The 18,395-nt window shown below is 46.2% G+C and overlaps 1 protein-coding gene across 1 annotated transcript in view; it reads left to right on the top strand.

Moving 5' to 3' along the window:
• Window positions 1–16,915, top strand: part of LOC131308604 (bZIP transcription factor 16-like) — a 92,192-nt gene extending 75,277 nt beyond the window's left edge. The window contains exon 14 of the transcript XR_009194504.1: window positions 16,906–16,915. The gene's annotated coding sequence lies outside the window, so the exon portion shown is untranslated. The remainder of the gene's footprint in view (window positions 1–16,905) is intronic.
• Window positions 16,916–18,395: the final 1,480 nt, after the last annotated feature.

Raw genomic sequence — 18,395 nt, 5'->3', positions numbered from 1 at the left:
ATAACACAATTGTTGGTCTAACTTTAATTGCGTCATACGTGTATAAAGGGAATATCTCGGCATGAAGTGTTGTTCATTCAAAAGGAAAGATCTCGAGATTCATTATGACCGTATGTCTCAGAGATTTTATCTTCTCAACGACATGGATGATGTCAACCTTAAGCAAGCCTTTCTCAATTCCCTTCCTGAACCATTGGGAAATGAGACAAGAAGGTTGCTTCAAACAAAAGAATTGACGCTGAATGCAACGTCTCTTGGTGGTATTCGTGTCTGCAAACACAAAGTAGGTTAGGATCAAAGAGAGAACACAAGACACAGGATATTATTAGAAAACACTGACTTGCATTCATTTGCCTGGCTTTTGCAATGGGGAGAACCCTCCTTTTATAGGCGTAAGGAGGGAATACTGAAATTGATGTTTACATCATGGCTTACGTACAAACATTACTACATAGTACCACATATAATTAGGAGTTACTATTACAAGACTTTGACTCCTGACATCTCTACTGTACACATAATTAACTTACACTATTCTCACAAGACTTTCAGTACTATTACAAGACTTTCACCATTGTTTGATCCGGAACTTGAGTTATAAAAAAACAAACAAACAGCAATGGTGTTTAATTAATTCATAGTCAACTTCATCAAGCTCGCTTTTATAGTGTATTATTCATTCTCTATAATTCACCAAAAGAAATGGATCTCCTCTCCCTCTCCCCATCTCCTAGTTTTCTGCTTTGCACATCTCTCACTCTCATCTTTCTCATCTTCTTCTTTTCACTACACAAACAAAAATCCCCTCGGCCATATCTTCCCCCAGGAAAAACAGGATGGCCAATTATCGGAGAAACCCTGCAACTCCTGCTATTAGGCCGAATAGGCCACCCGGAAAAGTTCGTACACGAAAGAAGAAACAAGTACTCCTCGGATATATTCCAAACCTCTTTGTTCGGCGAAAATATGGTCTTTTTCTGCGGTCCTACTGCGAACAAGTTCTTGTTTTCCAACGAGAGCAAGCTGGTCGCGACATGGTGGCCGAACACTTTTAGTAAACTGTTTCAATCTAACTCTTCTGTCACCAGCACTCCCACTGGGTTGAAAACGAAGTCGGTCAGGGATGTTGTTTCTGCGTTCCTTAAGCCGGACGTGTTGCAGAATTATGTACCTACCATGGATTCTATAGCGAGGGAGCATGTAGAGAAGGAATGGGAACCGAAGGGGGGAGAACTGGTGGTTGTTGAGGCGGTGAAGAAGTATACCCTTGAGTTGGCTTGTCAATTGTTGGTGGGAACTAAAGATCATGAGCATAGGGCTGGATTTGCTGATAGGTTTGCTAGTGTTTTGGCTGGAATCGTGTCTGTGCCCATAGATTTTCCAAGTAAGTACCCATTAGTTGAAAAAATTTTCTTTAATTTAATCGGCGAAAGTTAGTATTGTTTGAATTCATTAGATTAGCACATTAGAAGATGAGATAAATTCCCGACCTCTTTTTTTGCTGGCACACTTCTGATGCTGTTGGGCCAAATGACTCTTGGCAAGTATAGTACCATTCAAAACTTATACCCACATCAAAGCGATGTTTTGAATTCTTGAATATTGCTATACGAAAAATGAGCTATGTGTGTGGCCCGTGATACTCAATCCTTTCCTCCGCTGGTGGCTTGATGGTTATTGAGACTTCTTCTCCTAGCCTGCACAGGGAGCGCACGACTAAGACCTGGCCGGGGGTTGCCCGGCAAGGCCCTCCGATGAGAGGATGAGTATGTGCAGGAAGAAGAAAACTAGGGTTTGAGTGGGTAATCGCGCATATGAGTGCGTACCTCTCAAGAGACGTTATCCTTCAGTATATATAGAGTGTCCCTGACTTGCTCTCCAAGCACAAGCACGTGCCTTGCGTGGGCTAGGCGATGTCATCGTGATGTCACCAAATAGATCTGGTAATTGTTTTTAGGGCTGAGCTGGCACACCCATGTGCGCCCATGATCATCTTCTGTTATAACCGTTTTTACACGTGGGAAGGCGCGCAAATCAGCAGCTAGCCGTGGTCGGCAGCGGCCGTGCTCCTCGGGTGGCCGAACACGCCCTTTGCCGATCCTGGCATGTGACCGACGGGAGAGGGCACGTCACAAGGGACCCGCCGAGGAAGGTGGCCGAGAACGAGCTGGCCTTCTGCCGAGCCCATGGCAAGTGAGATGGCGACGAAGAATAGGGCCGGGGGCCGTGCACAAAGTTCATGCTCGGCACGGAGCAGCCTCGGTCCTTACCATAGCGAATTTCTGTGTTCGGCCCGCTACAATAGCCCCTCAATCTCTGCCGATGCCGAACGCGAGGTAGGGGTTGAAATCGAGCCTCGGCCGAACTTATCGAATGCCGAACGTGATTTTTTTTTTTTTTTTATGTGTTTAAGGCGAGATTTGGCCGAGCCTGACCCGTCTTTTCTTTTGAAGTGATATCAGCCGTTGGTGGAGAACTTTAGTGGAGGAGTGCCAAGTGTCGCTCCATGGCTGGGTACGGCTGGTGGAAGGACGGCTGGTCAGTTCTGCAAGTTGTCCTTTCTTTGCCACGCGTCATGCGCTGAATGGCCAAAGGCTCGGCGGTGTAATGATGGGCGGGAATTTCGAATTTGCAACCCTAGCCCTATATAAAGGGCAACGTGAAGAGGGAGAGGCTATGTTCTCTCTCTCTCTCTAAAACTCCATTGTCAGAGCTCCTTCTTGCGACCGTTCATCTTCTTGTTCTTGATTCTCAGCTGCTTTGCCATCAAATCTTACCACTAATCCCAGGTATGAGTTCGTTTTCTGCTTCTCTTCACTTTTCTCGCAGTTTTTTGAACTTCTTCTCCTTTTTTCTGGGCTTTTTGGGATTTTTTCGTTTTTAGTGAACAGTGCAAGACTTGGAGATGAACGAACTGTTCATCTTCATCTTCAACCTGTTCTTCCGAGCACAGATCACTACGATGTCTGTGCTTTGGCCGACGTTGGAATTTGCCGAGCCCAGCCTAGACGCTGATAGGCCGAGCCCCGCTTCGAGTCTTAGTATCTCCCGAGCTTGAACCTTGAAGAGAGAAAATAGGGTGGGCCAATAGGGTTGCTGAGCATAGAGATCCCTTGCCTTCTAGCCGACGACGAGGTTTCTCATTGTTTTCTTCTTGTTTTTGTTAGGTCTGGCTCACCCAATCATCGTTATCTCTTCCGACTCCGAAAGCTCGGGGGACGACTCTGGGAACTTGATTATCCGAGAGTATTTGGAAAGGCATAGGCGCCGACGTCAGTCTTCTTCAATTGCTTCAAACATGTCGGATACTGATGATTCCAACGCCGAGCGTGACTATGAGTACGGCAGATTTAACACCGAACCAGAGATCACCTTTTCACCTTCTACTAATTCTGACGCCGAACCCGAGCTAGGGCCTGAAGCCGAGTCTAGGTTCAATCCCCCGGCCGAGGCTGCGACGTCGTCACATCCTAGGCTGAGTGATACTGTGTCCGAGGATAGGGAGATTGCTGATCTTTACGAAAGAGGTCAAGTCTGTCCTTACGCTCACTACTTTAGCGGACAGCCCCACGAGTACGCAGACTTCTGCCGAACGTACAACATCCCTGATGACGTTGTTGTCAGTCAAGTGGCTAGCAACCGTATTAGAGATAAGGTGGAACACCGTCCCGAGCACATAACGGTTCCCCTTATGGCTATATGTGAAGCTGGCCTCAGGTTCCCTCTTCACCCCTTCTTGAGGGAGCTGCTTGCTAAGTTCGGGCTTGTTCCTCACTACTTCGCCATCAACAGCTTTAGGATAGTGATGGCCGTGATCAAATTGAAAGAACTCCACAATCTTGAGTTCAACGTAGCCGACATCTTTCATATGTACATCATGTCCAGGCACGGCAAGACCGACCGCAGGTACTTGTCGACGCGTGGTGGTAAGGAGCCACTGATAGGCGGGCTCCCTGATACCGATAAATGGGCTAATTTCTATGTTGAAGTTAGTGGTAATTATGAATTTGGCGATCAAGTGACACGGTTGTTCTCGGTGCCGAAGATAAAAGATTTTCGAGGTTATTTTACTTTTCTTCATTTCGCCGAACGTATTTTCTCTTTGGAAAAAGCCCCTGACAATTGTCTGGCCATCAACTTTTCGCAGATCACCGGTCAATCACAAAGCGACATCAAGACTTGGCCGACGAAAAGAATGTTGAGACGTTGAAGGCCCAGATCTGTCGTGACGCGCCGACATTATTAGGTTACGACCCTTCATACAAGGGGAAGTTGAAGAGGAGGGAGAAGGGAGCCGGGCCGAGTAAGGAGGTTGGAGGAAAAAAGAAGGTTGACAAGCCGAGCATAAAGGCGAAGGTACCGAGGGTCAAATTTCCAACTTTGAAGAAGTTAGCGGACTTCTGGTTTCAAGAAAGCCAACCATCTTTTTTCCCAGGTCTGAGCGTTCCTCCCCTGCAAACTCTCATTCTTGCATCTGCCGAAGATATGGGCAAGAGAAATGTCATACGAATGAATGTAAGGGACGGGGTCTTGGCTAGGCAAAAGGAGGCTGCTGCCGCCGAGCCTGCTACCAAGAAGAGAAAAACTGCTCAAGCAACCATCTCGAACAGGCCGCCGACGCCGATCCTAAGAGAGAAGGACTAGACTGAGTCATCTGCCGCAGGTGGGTCGAAGGCTGCGAACAGATCTGGAGGCTCCGGTGGCCGAGCAATAGTGCAGGAGTTCGCTCCTTCGTACGCGACGTCCGAGGGGTGAATTATCTCGGTCAATGACAGTGTTAAGCTGGAGCCCGGTTTAGCCCCTACCATGCTCCAAGGTCTTGCTTTGCCAAACGATATGGCAAAGGTTCCAGATGAGCTCTTGCCGAGCCTGTTCCATGCCAGTGCCTATGTTGTACAGGTATATATCCGAGCCCAGCTTTTTCCCTGTTTCTTCCATTTTCGAGGGTGTTTGTGAGTTCGTGTTTCTGCTATTATGCAGGCTGGCCAGGCTATTCTTCGTGCTTCTCAGAAAGCCGAACTCTTGACAGCCGAACGTGGTCGCTTTTATGATGATCTGAAAGCCGAGCGCGAGAAGTCTCGAAGTTATAAGGGGAGCCTTAAAATGGCGAAGGCTCAAATTGCCGAGCTGGAGAAGGAGAAGGAGGAAATGGCTGACAAACTGAAGAAGGCCGAGCGTGAGCTTGGCCAGGTCTTGAGGCGGGAGAAGCGGAAGATGAAGGAGGTGGATGAGAAGGCCTATCAAGCTGGGTATGACCGTGCTGGCCTCGAGTACGTGAGGGAGGCTAGGTCCATGGTCAACGACGAAGTCGAGGCGAGGGTCCCGGTTGCGTATTGAGCGGGGTATAAGGCCGGCGTGAAGGCTGTTGGTGAAGCGATGCAGATGGAGCCTGATCTGTCCTTAATCCCAGCAGCAGTGGTTCCCGAGCTCGTACTTCCTTACACTGCCGAGGAGTGTAAGCCTCTTCCTCCCAAGGAGTTCTCGGATAGCGACGATGAAGTTGAGGATTTTACTAAGGCCGATGCTGAAGGTCTAGATGGTTTTGGTGGGGAGAAGGGTGATGGTGAGAATATCGATGGTGGCAAGGTGGCCGAGGACATCCAGCAGCAGACTATGGACATTGAGAAGGCTGCCGAGACTGTTGTCGAGGTTGATGCAGCAGTGGCTGGGGAGGACGTTTCTTAAGCACGAGTTTTTTGTTTTGAACTTTTTTAACTTTTGGACTGGACGGCTCCGAACTTTGGAGTTCGCCGTTCCAGATGTAATAGTTGTAGGGGGGGTCGGCACTAAGTGGTTTACTACGCCGTACCTCCTGTTTAGGCTATTCTGCAACACTTGTGTTTTTTCCTTTGGCTGAATGGATGTGTGATTTCTTTCTGCAACGAATTTGTTTTGCTGATCTTTTGATTGAATGTCTTCATGTCTTGGGAAAATTTTGATTACCTTTGTTTAAATGGTAGGTATCTGTAGCCCCCTACTTTGGTCTGGGCTCGGCTTAATAGTAGGTAGGCCCTTGAAGAAGTAGCTTTGTTGTGGGTGATTGCCGAGCCTTGACCAAAGTAAAGTAGAATGGAGTAGGTTTTGTGCCGATCATGTTGTTGTGCTCGGCTAATTTGCTATTTTAGTGAATGGTACTAAGGTTAGCCGCCGAAAGTTTGTTGAGGGTTCTCACCCGTGTTTTGGGGCTCGGCGGTGTTGTCAGCCCTTATCTGAGTTGATGAAGTGTTTAACGTTTGTGGGTGGTTTGCTCACCAAAGCGTGAGTATAACCGGGCTGTAGCCGACCATAATGTCTTGCCAAGCCGAACCGGAGCCCAAATTCCAGCCATATTGTGTCTTTGGGCTCGGTGGACCTGATGTCCGTTTTGCTTCTTTTGGGCAGTAATAGTGGCCGAAGCAGGGGCATAGGAGCCGTTTGTGGGTGTGACCGAGGTCAACGTTTGTGGTTGGCCAATTGAGCCGTGGTTAAACAACAATTAAGCCGAGTTTACATATAAAGTAAGAAAGATGTTTTTTGGAATTGCAAAATGACCACTGCCATATAATTTCTTTGATTCCTCAAACATGAAGTACAAGTGGAAATGTAAAGACTTGGGCCGAAGCCAATAAAGAAAAATAGGATAGTCAGCGGCCGAACATGAGGCACACTGCAAGGGTTTCGGCTACATGTATGCTTCTTGAGGTTCTGTGCGTTCCATGGGTTAGTTAGAACTTTCCCATTCATGTCCTCCAGCACGTAGGCGCATTCTCCAGCAATTTTGACGACACAAAAGGGGCCCTCCGAGTTGGGTTTGAATTTTTGCTTCTTGCTAGCTTGCACCACCTTTCGCTAGACCAAATCGTCTGGTTTGAAGGTCTTGGTTCGAACACTTCGGTTGTAGCCTCTTGCCACTTGTTGTATTCGGCGAGCTTTAGCTGAGCATTGTCGCGTTTTTCTTCTGCCAGGATCAATTCTTGTTGTACGGCTTCTTCGTTAGTCTTTGGATCGAAATTCTCAGTCCGTAGCGTGGGGAACTTGGACTCCAGTGGGATTACCGCCTCCATGCCGAATGCCATTGAAAAGGGCATTTGTCCGGTTGAACGCCGGGGAGTAGAACGGTAAGCCCAGAGGACACGTGGTAATTCCTCAGCCCATTTTCCTCTCTTGGAGTTTAACCGGCGCTTGATCCCGGCGCAGACGGTCTTGTTCGTTGCCTCGGCTTGTCCATTCCCTTGTGGGTTTCCAGGAATAGAGTTGAAGAAGCGTATCCCAAATTCGTCACAGAGGCTAGTCAGGTCTTTACCGACGAATTGGCTTCCATTGTCTGATACGATGGCGTACGGGACTCCAAATCTGGTAACAATGTTCCGCCAGACAAATCTGCGAACGTCAGCCTCTGTGATTGTTACAAGAGGCTCGGCTTCCACCCATTTGGAGAAGTAGTCTGTTGCGGTGATCAAGAACTTGAATCCACCTGGAGCTGTTGGTAGTTTTCCGACAATATCGAGCCCCCATTGTGCAAAGGGCCAAGGGCTGGTGATGGGAGAGAGGTTCTGAGCGGGCTGCTTTGGAATGGGTGAAAAAAGTTGGCATGGTCGGCATTTGCGAACTGTATCTTCGCAGTCTTTCTTCATATTCTCCCAAAAGTATCCGTGGCTTAGTGCTCTTTGGCAAAGTGAACGGCCGCCGGAGTGGCAACCACAACTCCCTGAGTGAAGTTCGGGCGAGAATTTCGGGTACCTGTGTTGGGTGGACCACGAGTAGGTATGGGCCGGAGATAGATTTCCTGTAAAGTTGGCCGCTTTCAGAGAGCCAGTAATGAGCGGCTTTGTTCCTGATACGATAAGCTTCCTTCTTGTCTGCCGGCAGAGTATCATTTTTGAGGAATGAAATGATCTCGTCCATCCAGCTTGGGCCCAGTTCAACGTTGAGAACCTTTGGTGTGGTATCAAAGCTTGGGTGGTCCATGTTGCCGAAGCTGATTGTCCGAAATTCGGTTGCTTTCGAAGCTGAGGCAAGGCCAGCGAGTGCATCGGCATGCGCGTTGTGCTCGCGGTTGATCTGTTCGATTTTGAAATTGGGGAAGTGGGTGATTAGTTCGGCTGCGGTGGCCTGATATTTTGACATCCGCGGATCCCGAGCCTTATAATCGCCCAATATTTGGTTGACGATGAGTTGGGAGTCACAGTAAACAACAAGGTTGGAAATTTCCATCGCAACCGCAGAGCGTAAGCCAGCTAGGAGCGCTTCATATTCAGCTTCGTTGTGGTGGCGGGGAAGTCGATGCTGATAGCACTTTCGTGTAGTGTTCCACAGGGGGAGACTAGGACGACCCCGGCCCCTGCTCCGTTGCTATTGGACGCTCCGTCAACATGTAGACGCCAGATGTCACCTTGAAAAAGGTGCCAAGGTTTCGGCAACAATTGATGCTCGTCAATGTCGTGGGTTGGGATGGGTGTGTTGAGAAGTTCAGCGTCTTGTGGAGTAAGCTCAACAATGAAGTCAGCAAGTACTTGTCCTTTGATTGCCGTCCGTGGTTCGAAATGGATATCGTAGTTTGCTAGCTCAACCGCCCATTTGGAGACCCTGTTATACAAATCAGCCTTTCGGAAGAGGCTTTTGAGGGGATGTTCTGTTAAGACGACGATAGGGTGTGATTGGAAGTAGGGCAGGAGCTTCCTGGCCGCTGAAACAAGAGCAAGGGCTAACTTTTCAAGTGGTAGGTAGCGAGTTTGAGCTGGGAGGAGCGTCTTGCTTGCGAAATAGATGGGCTTTTGTCATCAGCGCCTTCCCTCCGTACAAGTGCAGAACTGGTTGCCCGAGTGGAGACAGCGAGATAGAGATATAAAGTTTCGAACTCTTTAGGTTTTACCAACAACGGGGCCGAATTTAAGTAATCTTTTAGTTCGGCCAAAGCTGAGTCACAATCCGGGGTCCATTTGAAGTTTCGTCGACTTTTTCCCTTCAAGGCGTTGAAGAATGCGTGGCACTTGTCTGAGGATTTGCTGATGAATCGGTTTAGGGCCGCTGCCATCCCGGTGAGCCTTTGTACTTCTTTGATCGTCCTTGGTGGGCGCAAATCTTTAACAGCCTTGATTTGGTTGGGGTCGGCCTCAATACCTCTTCGAGTGACCAGGTGTCCGAGGAATTTCCCAGCGCTCACCCCGAACGCGCATTTTTCAGGATTTAGCCGTAGCTTGTGGAGTTTGAGGATGTCGAAGACTTCCGCCAAGTCTCGGAGGTGGTTGGATTCCTTCTTGCTTTTGACGACAAGGTCATCAATGTAGGCCTCCACGGTATGGCCGATTTGTTCATCTAACATCTTGAATATTGCTCTGTTGAACGTTGCCCCTGAATTCTTGAGCCCAAAGGGCATGACGCGGTAGCAAAAGATGCCATGTGGCGTGATGAAAACAGTTTTCTCTATGTCGTCGGGGTCCATGGCAATTTGGTGGTAGCCACGGTAGGCGTCCAGGAAGCTTAGCCGAGCATGGCCTGCAGTTGCGTCCACAAATTGATCAATCTTTGGCAGTGGGAACCAATCCTTTGGACAAGCGTCGTTGAGATTGGTATAATCCACGCAGACTCGCCATTTGTCGTTTTTCTTTTTAACGACCACAGTGTTCGACAGCCATGTTGGGTATTGTACTTCTTGGATGGCGTTGGCCTCCAGCAAGCGCTTGACCTCCAGCAAGCGCTTGACCTCTTCGACGACGGCATCAGCGTGCTCGGCTATAGAACGTCGTGCTTTCTGGATGACAGGCTTGGCGTCTTTCTTGATGTTGAGTGAGTGACTGATGAAATTGGGATTGACCCCCGGCATTTCGTTGGGGGTCCAGGCAAAAACTTCTACATTCTTCATGAGGTATTGGAACATTTCTTCGCGGTCAGTCTCGCTGATGGAAGAACTGATCAAGAAGAATCGGGAGCCATCCTCGTTGATTGGCATTTGGACGAGGTCTTCCTCTGCTTTGTCTTCGGCTTTCTGGCCGACGTCGTCGATTACGGCCACATCGGGGACTTCAACCCATTGTACCTATTTGGCTTTGGCGGAATTGTGGACGGCAGAGATGTAGCATTTTTTGGAGGCTACTTGGTCACCTCGCAAATCTTCCTGTCTTCCTGTGGCGCCGATGAAGCGTACGACCTGGTGGTAGGTGGAAGCAATGGCTTGCATTCCGTGGAGCCAAGTTCGGCCAAGGATGGCGTTGTATGGGCTCGGAACGTTCACGACGATGAATTCGACGGTCAGAGTTTTTGAGCAGACGACGACAAGGAGGAAGATTCAGCCAAGTGGCCAGACAGGTGTACCGTTGAAGCCGATGAGGGGTACGTCGGTAGGTTGTAGGGCTGACTCTGGTAGATCCAACTTCTTGAAAAGGTTGTAATACATGACCTCTACTGAACTTCCTTGATCGATGAGGACGCGCTTTACGTCGTGGACGCCTATTTGGATGGTGACGACGAGGGCGTCCGAGTGTGGAGTTTGAACATGTTCAAGGTCACGCTCAGTAAAGCTTATCATCCACTTGGGTACGTCCTGTGGTCGTTGACGCTTGGATCCGCAACCAACTGAGAGTATCTGTTTGGATGTCGAGGCGTGATCGATGTCGGCCTTGAGGGCGGTTTCGGATGCCTTCGTCATTAGACCATGGATGACGTGTATCAGTGGGCGCTGTTCGTTGGGGTTGGGATTTGTCTGCCGGGCGGGTGTTTTTGCTCGATCAATGTATTGGTCGAGATGGCCTTGAGCCACCAAACATTCCAACAAAGCCTTGTAGGAAGCACATGCCGTTGTGTAGTGGCCGAGCTCATTGTGATACGAGCACTTCTTTCTCGGGTTCTGATCCGCTTGGCCGTTGTCCGTGCCGAGCTTGCCTTGCGGCCACTCGAACCATGGTTGCCTCATGATTTCCTTTAGGAAGGACCAGATGGGTTCCTTGAAGTGGGTGGTTTCGGCCACGTAGTTGTGCTCTTTTGGCTGGCGTTTCTTCCCTTCTTTGATGTTGTGTACCTGCTTCTTTGGCTGGGATTGTTGAGTTACGACTGGTGTCTGCAGCTGAGGAGCCGTCGTCGGCAGGCAGGTTGTTAAACTTGGGATCCCCTGAGCAGCTCGGTCCGCGTAGAATTCCTCAAGGGCACAAAATCGTTCTACGACACGCATTAACTCTCCCATGCCGTGCGGAGGTCGAATAGCCAGCTCGTCGAGTATTTTGCTGCCAGATTCTAACCCATTTTTTAAGGTGCGCGCGGCCCAATACTCGTCGATTCCGGGGATCTCATTGAAAAGTTGGCAATAACGCTCGGCGTAGTGTCTGAGTGTTTCGTTTGGCAGCTTCCTCATCTGAGACAAGGACTCAGGTTCTTTGGCTGTCCTGTTACTGGTGATGAAGCGAGTGTTGAATGCGCGTTCAAGGTCGGCCAGGTTCCGTATGGATCCAGTGGGCAATTTGTTGAACCACTGGAGTCCAAGGGAGCCGAGGCTGGATGGGAACGCTTTGCATTTGATTTCGTCCCTCGTGGTGCATAGCTCAATGGTTTGACAGAAGTGGATAAGGTGGGTGTAGGTTTCGCATGTGGTAGGATCAAACTTTGTAAACTTTGGCAGGTGGAAGTTTGGTTCGGCTATCGTGTTGATTATGTGTGGTGTGAAGGGAGAAACGCCGAGATCCTTTAGCTGCCGCTCAAAACCAGGGCGTGGCGGCCTGCAGTGCTCATCCGTCTTTGTTCTCTTGGATTCTCTATCTGGAGACTTTTCGCGGTTTCGATGCCGGAGTTTGTCTCGTAAATCTGTTGTCACCCGGCGATGTTCGTCAACCGTTTCTCCTCTGTTCTTACGGGATTTGGTCTCGTTGTTTGGCTCGTCAATACGCACGCCCTTTCCGTTCCGTCGAGCCTGGTTGCTGTTGTCGAACTTTTCTGCAGGGATTTCCTCGAGTCGTTCAGAAACATGGCGTCTGGTTTCCACAGAATCTCAGCTACGGTGGGAAGCCATTGTGCGAGAGAATTCTGCGCGTCCAGTGGAGTATGTGCTTGTAAATGACTCGGTATCCCTGGTGTTGGTTCGATTGTGGTGTTCTTTTGAGCGGTGTGTTCTAGATGCGATGGGTTGCCTGTAAAAGATTATTTCTCTGGCGTCGCCCGGTGCCGGGGTGAAGCCTAGGCGATCTTTTACGGATCCGCGTTGGCCTCCCTCGTTCTGACGCCCTTGTGGTGGTGGTGGAGGTGGTGTTCGCCTTCTCCTACCCCCTCCTCCACCAGATCTGGACGCGGCGGGGGTGGTGTCTTGCTGCATATGCTGTTTCATTTGGGCCACCTTCGCCCTTAGCGCAGCCAACTCATTATCGCATTCGTCGTCGCGACGCTGTAGCAAACGGATATAGGCCGTTGTTACATCGTCCGCAACTGGTGAGAGACCGGATCCTGGGGCTAGGGACGTGGACATGTGCCTCTCATGGGGTGTTGTGGGGATGACGTTTCCGCTAGCGTCTTTGGTCCCTGAGATGGCTTCATCCGTCTGATCTCCGCCCATTGTGAGTGGTTTGGTCGTTGTTTCACGGAAGAGTGAGGGGATTTGGAGGATGTGAGAGCCGTTTGAATCAGAAGTGTTTCACGTCAGGTTCACCAATTGTGTGGCCCGTGATCCTCGATCCTTTCCTCCGCTGGTGGCTTGATGGTTGTTGAGACTTCTTCTCCTAGCCTGCACAGGGAGCGCACGACTAAGACCTGGCTGGGGGTTGCCCGGCAAGGCCCTCCGGCGAGAGGATGAGTATGTGCAGGAAGAAGAAAACTAGGGTTTGAGTGGGTAATGTCACGACCCTAGCCCGCCCCTAAAGGCTCTAGTCACAACAAGGTGCCAGTGATCACATCACTAGGGCCATATTAAAGTTAAACACCTTATTAGCAAATGACTAAAGGGACTTAATTAACGACAAGCGGAAGCAAATTCTATTTTATTACATATGCCAAACCAAAAGTCTTTACAAGGATCTCTACATTGCAAACCACCCAGAGCTGTGCATTTTTACATGTCAAAAAGTGTTTACCAAGAACAACTCCCTTTCTACAAGTCCATATCTACATAGCACGTCCAAAAGAAAGCTATATGCCTCCATTCTACGTCCCGTTGCCTGAAAGGTGGGAAAATTCATAAGCCAAAGCTCGTATGAATGATTAATACACAATTCACATGCTTTCCATGGACAATGATAAAACCATTTAAAAAAAAACGAATCATTTCTCATAGCAACATAGCATAGTAATGCACATCCTCTATTCATTTCATGTCTACCAGGCGTCCCCGGTAGTGGATAAGTTAAGACGTCTTTCGTTATCCGATTTAATAGCCATGCCTTGCTAGCCTTTTTAGCACGTGTCCCCTAGCAAGCTGGGACGTGGGAGGATGCCATTAATAGATATAAAACATGTCCACCTTCCATTGATATTCCATGGAGTTCATATCAAATTATAAAACATCATTGAAGCGTAAAGCTTATAACAACCCATGTGTTTTGGGTATTAATCACTCACCTCGTATCCACGTGTCACCCGAACCTCCTAAGACAATTAGGCAACAAAACATGATTAAAGGATGTCAAGCAAGCCTATTTTTAATGAACATAAGGTCCTATGGTAAGAATATGAGATTAGATAGCTAGCCTTAAAAATTAGTCACAAAATCTGCAGTTCCATAACCTTTAACTTAAAATCTGACTTTGCACGGGAATAACTAAGAAACGGTCTTCATGTATTTTTTTAGGTCTATGAATCTAGTTTCAAAATCAGAAATCGGATCGCAATTTCATCGCCCGAGCTCAAAATTATGACCGTTTTCCTAACACGTGTCTGAGCAGTCAGCACAGTCCGAAACTGCGCGCTGCAAGGTTACGAATTTCTACAGAATTTAATACTTTAATTCTGATCCCGAAATTTTTACCATAGACAAAGGACTCATAGAGGAACTCTCAATAAAAATTTCATAATTTTTGGAGTTTAGGAACTGCCTCAAAAAAAATTCCCAAAATCAGGACAGATTCAAGATTTCAATTCTGCAGTTTTTTTCCAGAAAAACCCAGCCTGTTCCTCCTGCGATTTTCAACCCTTAAACCCATCCAAACTACTTCTAACTCACATCAAAACCTCAACAATCATGCTCAATCTCATAAATATAGAAAGGGTTACTCCAAAAACATCAAATTCATGCACCAAAACAAGTTTAAACATCCAATCCAATGAATTTCAAGTTAGGTTCTTGAGTTCTTGAGATTTCAACCCATAACCCAAATCCTACTTGAACCCAATTATCTAAAGCATGTATTCAGCAATTAGAACATAGAATTTAACATAAGAAACATGAAATTAAGTATAAGAGAGGGTTGAATTACCAGATTAGCACTCCAATTCAACTCAAATAGAACAAGCCCTAGGTTTCTCTCCTTTTTCCCCTTTCTTTCTCTTTCCTTCTTCTTCTCTCTCTTCCACCGTTCTCTCTCGACTCTCTACCTCTTTTCTTCTTCTTTTTTCCTCTTGCTGACTCTCTCTCGTTTGTTCCCAGGCGGACGAAGCGGTGAAGTTTCAGGAAAAAAAAATTACACGTATGTTTTATTTTTGTCTTCCTAGGGAAAAATTATTCTACGTACTCTTGTCTTTGTGTCTCACCTATCAAGTTTTGGCCAATTAATGATATCCTAAGCATATATATGTGTTTCGTCCCGTACAACTAAAGTAACTACACTATTTAACCACAAGATTAATTTTAAGCATGCCAAGTAGTCACGTATTATGAATAATTAAAATCAGGGTTGTTACAGGTAATCGCATATATGAGTGCGTACCTCTCAAGAGACGTTATCCTTCAGTATATTTAGAGTCTCCCTGACTTGCTCTCCAAGCACAAGCACGTGCCTTGCGCGGGCTAGGCGATGTCATCGTGACGTCACCAAATAGATCTGGTAACTGTTTTTAGGGCTGAGCTGGCACATCCATGTGCGCCCATGATCATCTTCTGTTATAACCGTTTTTACACGCGAGAAGGCGCGCAAATCAGCAGCTAGCCGTGGTAGGCAGCGGCCGTGCTCCGCGGGTGGCCGAACACGCCCTTTGCCGATCCTGGTACGTGACCGACGGGAAAGGGCACGTCACAAGGGACCCGCCGAGGAAGGTGGCCGAGAACGAGCTGGCCTTCTGCCGAGCCCATGGCAAGTGAGATGGCGACGAAGAATAGGGCCGGGGGCCGTGCACAAAGTTCATGCTCGGCACGGAGCAGCCTCAGTCCTTACCATAGCGAATTTCTGTGTTCAGCCTGCTACACTATGAAATGGGTGAGTGTTGTTATTATCAAACAATGATTTCAAAAAATCTATCATTCAAGAAAACAGATTTTGAATATAGCAACACGCCTGAAAGATTGACTTGGAATGTTATATATATACACACTCCGCAGCTTCTTAGACTATCAAGAAGTTATACTCCTTCCGTCTAAGTGTTCCACTTCGTAAATTCGAGTTTTTATGGAGTCATCAATATAGTTACACTCAAAAAATTATAACTTTCTATATTTACCCCTATGAAAGCATCATCATTAAATTTTTTTTTTATCGGCAAAAAAAGTTTTATTCAAAAATCTTGACAAAGGGTACATCAAGATGGAGAGGGGGAGGGGGAGGAAATCCAACCAAGGGTTGGATGAAAAAATTAAAAAAAAAATGTTGGGGTAAAGCCCAAACACACCCAAACGGGCCAGGCTCCAAAAAATAAAACCCTAAATGCATATGGGCCTGACCCACACCTTGAAGGACTCGGCCCAAAGAATTGGGCCATGCTTAGCCTAGAACCAAAACTAACCCTGACAAAGAGCAACATCCACCGTCGCCACAACAAGACAACAGCCACCGTCATCACACCACAACCTGCCACCACCCAAGCTCTTACCTTTCCATACTCACTAGCTATATCAATAACCAAAATATCATTGTCTAGATCCCCTGATACCAATTTCCATTCTCTGTCTTTTGGCCTCTGAAACCAAACTTCAAAGTTTGAAAGCTCCAAGTCACCCAAAATATGCAGGGCATTCCTCACTTGGACTAAGAAACCGCCTTCATAATAATTCAGCATCACCATTCATCACCCCATCAACAGCAAATCAGAAACAGAAAAAATTCAATCCAAAACCAGCAGAAAAATCAGCATCAACCATATAATTTCTCAGTGAAAGAGAACTCCTAGCCCTCCGAAAGATAGGAATTGAAAATCAGCATCAGCATCATCATTAAATTTTTACCGACTTACTTTTGGTTGGGAAAAATTTCAAAAAAGTTTCCAAACATTCAGGAACTTTACAAAAGAACACATGGACGTTAACTAAACAAAACGACACCTAAACTTACCATTTCGCTAACAATTAGGCTCTGTCATCCCATTCCGTCAATGTGTAACGGATGGAGCTAATGGAAAACGTTAACCTTCATTTTTATTTTTTTTTACGTTTACTTTCAAAAGTTACTTTTAATTATTTCTTTTTTTAGTAGTAAATAAATGTGCAATAAAGTTCTTTTTTACTTTCAAATTTTACCTTTCCAACTCTCTCTTCGTTTTTTTTTTTTAATTTAGAAATTCGACCTCTTACCACCAATCAACCCCACAACCAAACCGCCGAAGCCCTAACCGTAATTTTAGAATTTTGAAATTACTTTTAACTCCCTTTTTTAACCTTCATTTTATTTATTTATTTATTTATTTTTATTTTTTTACTTTCAAAAATTACTTTTAACTCTTTCTTTTTTTACTTTCAAATTTTACCTTTTCCACTCTCTTTTCTTCTTCTTTTTTTTTTAGAAATTTAACCCGAAACCACCATTCAACCCACAACCAACCGATAGGGAAATTGTCACGCTCTCGATTTTCAACATAAATATAAATGATTTCCATAGTAAAATTCTCACAATAATCCATACGACACCCAAAAGAGTTCAACATTTTCATTTCCATTTCCATTTCCATTTGCATTTCCATAATAGCGTCTCAACGTCCAACAAATTCCAAAATATTACATCATCAACTCAACGGCCCTAAAATCGACATAGGTACTGAGTATCGATAGAGAGTTAAGGGTTACAATATTTCAAGTCAAAAGAATTGTAAAATTAAGTTACAAACACATCTTCCAAAAGAGATTTACAAAGATAAATAAGTAACTTTTTTGGTTAGCTTTCAAAAGTAATTTCCATATCCAAGCATGTTGACTGTTCCGGGTTAGTACCTGAAATTGATGTAAGGTTTGAGCTACACTAGCTCAGTAGAAAAGTCTACACTAATGTTATATGCTCATGAGATGATTGGATGAATGACAACGAGAACGAATGATAACAACCATGACATGAGAAACAATCACATCTAAACAAATTCCAGTTTCAAGTCTTTCATTTCGATCTTATTCTCACTTTAGTAAATCCTTAAATCAGTATTGTGTCACCAAACTCTTGTCGTTCTGTGTCATGAGCATAAAGCTCCTGCCAGGCCAATTAAGAGATCCCGATACCACCTGCCAGGCACCCACCTGTCGATGGGTCCTAAGTGTGTTCTCATTTCGTATTAGGTGTCCATGTATCTCATTTCATCATCACACTCAATGCCAAATGTCTTATCATATCACAGTAAACTATATATCTTAGTAATCAATCAAAGGTATATTGACATCCAAGTCTCATACATGTAGCTATGAATGGCAAAGGTTCAAAAGATCATAGAAGTATGTATTTCGACGTTATGGAGCGATTTAATTTGGAGGTGTTGAGAATATATTAGGAGTGATCGGGGGTTGTTTGGAACAACCAAGGGTCAAGAGCACAAGACCGAGAATGGCTGTCAAGGAAGTCCATTTAGTTCGGGAACTAGGAAAAAGTAGTTCCGGAACTGATCAGTTCCAGAAGTCAAAAAACGTTGTTCCAGAATGAAACAAACAGAACAGGTTAGTTTTGGAAGTACTCCAAAAATGTTGTTCCAGAACAAAATGACAGATTTTGGGCGATTTTTCTTGTATTGACAGATTCGATCAAGGCTCAAAATAGACGATAAAACACAACTAATAGGCACCAAATCAACTCAAAAACATATAAAGAGAGGTAGAAATTCCTACCTCACGTTTGCAAAGCGGTACCCACGAGATAGCACAAGCCCTAGATTCCGAAACCCTTGAATTCGACCGAATACTTCTCTCCAAGCCAAACCCAACAAACTACGAGCTCCAAATCATCATGTGCGGAGGGTGGAATGAAGGTCAATCTTCATGGGTTTTGAGGTTGGAGGTGAAATTTGAGAGTGGGAGGGAGAGTGAGGGAGAGAGAGAATAAGTACTTAAACCCCTAATTTCACATAAACACATCTTTCACATCATAATATATCTCTTTCTCATTTAT

This window comes from Rhododendron vialii, chromosome 11a (assembly GCF_030253575.1).
Source record: "Rhododendron vialii isolate Sample 1 chromosome 11a, ASM3025357v1".
Lineage (NCBI taxonomy): Eukaryota > Viridiplantae > Streptophyta > Magnoliopsida > Ericales > Ericaceae > Rhododendron > Rhododendron vialii.
The sequence above is the reverse complement of the archived record's forward strand: the minus strand, read 5'-3'. Positions and strand labels throughout refer to the sequence as shown.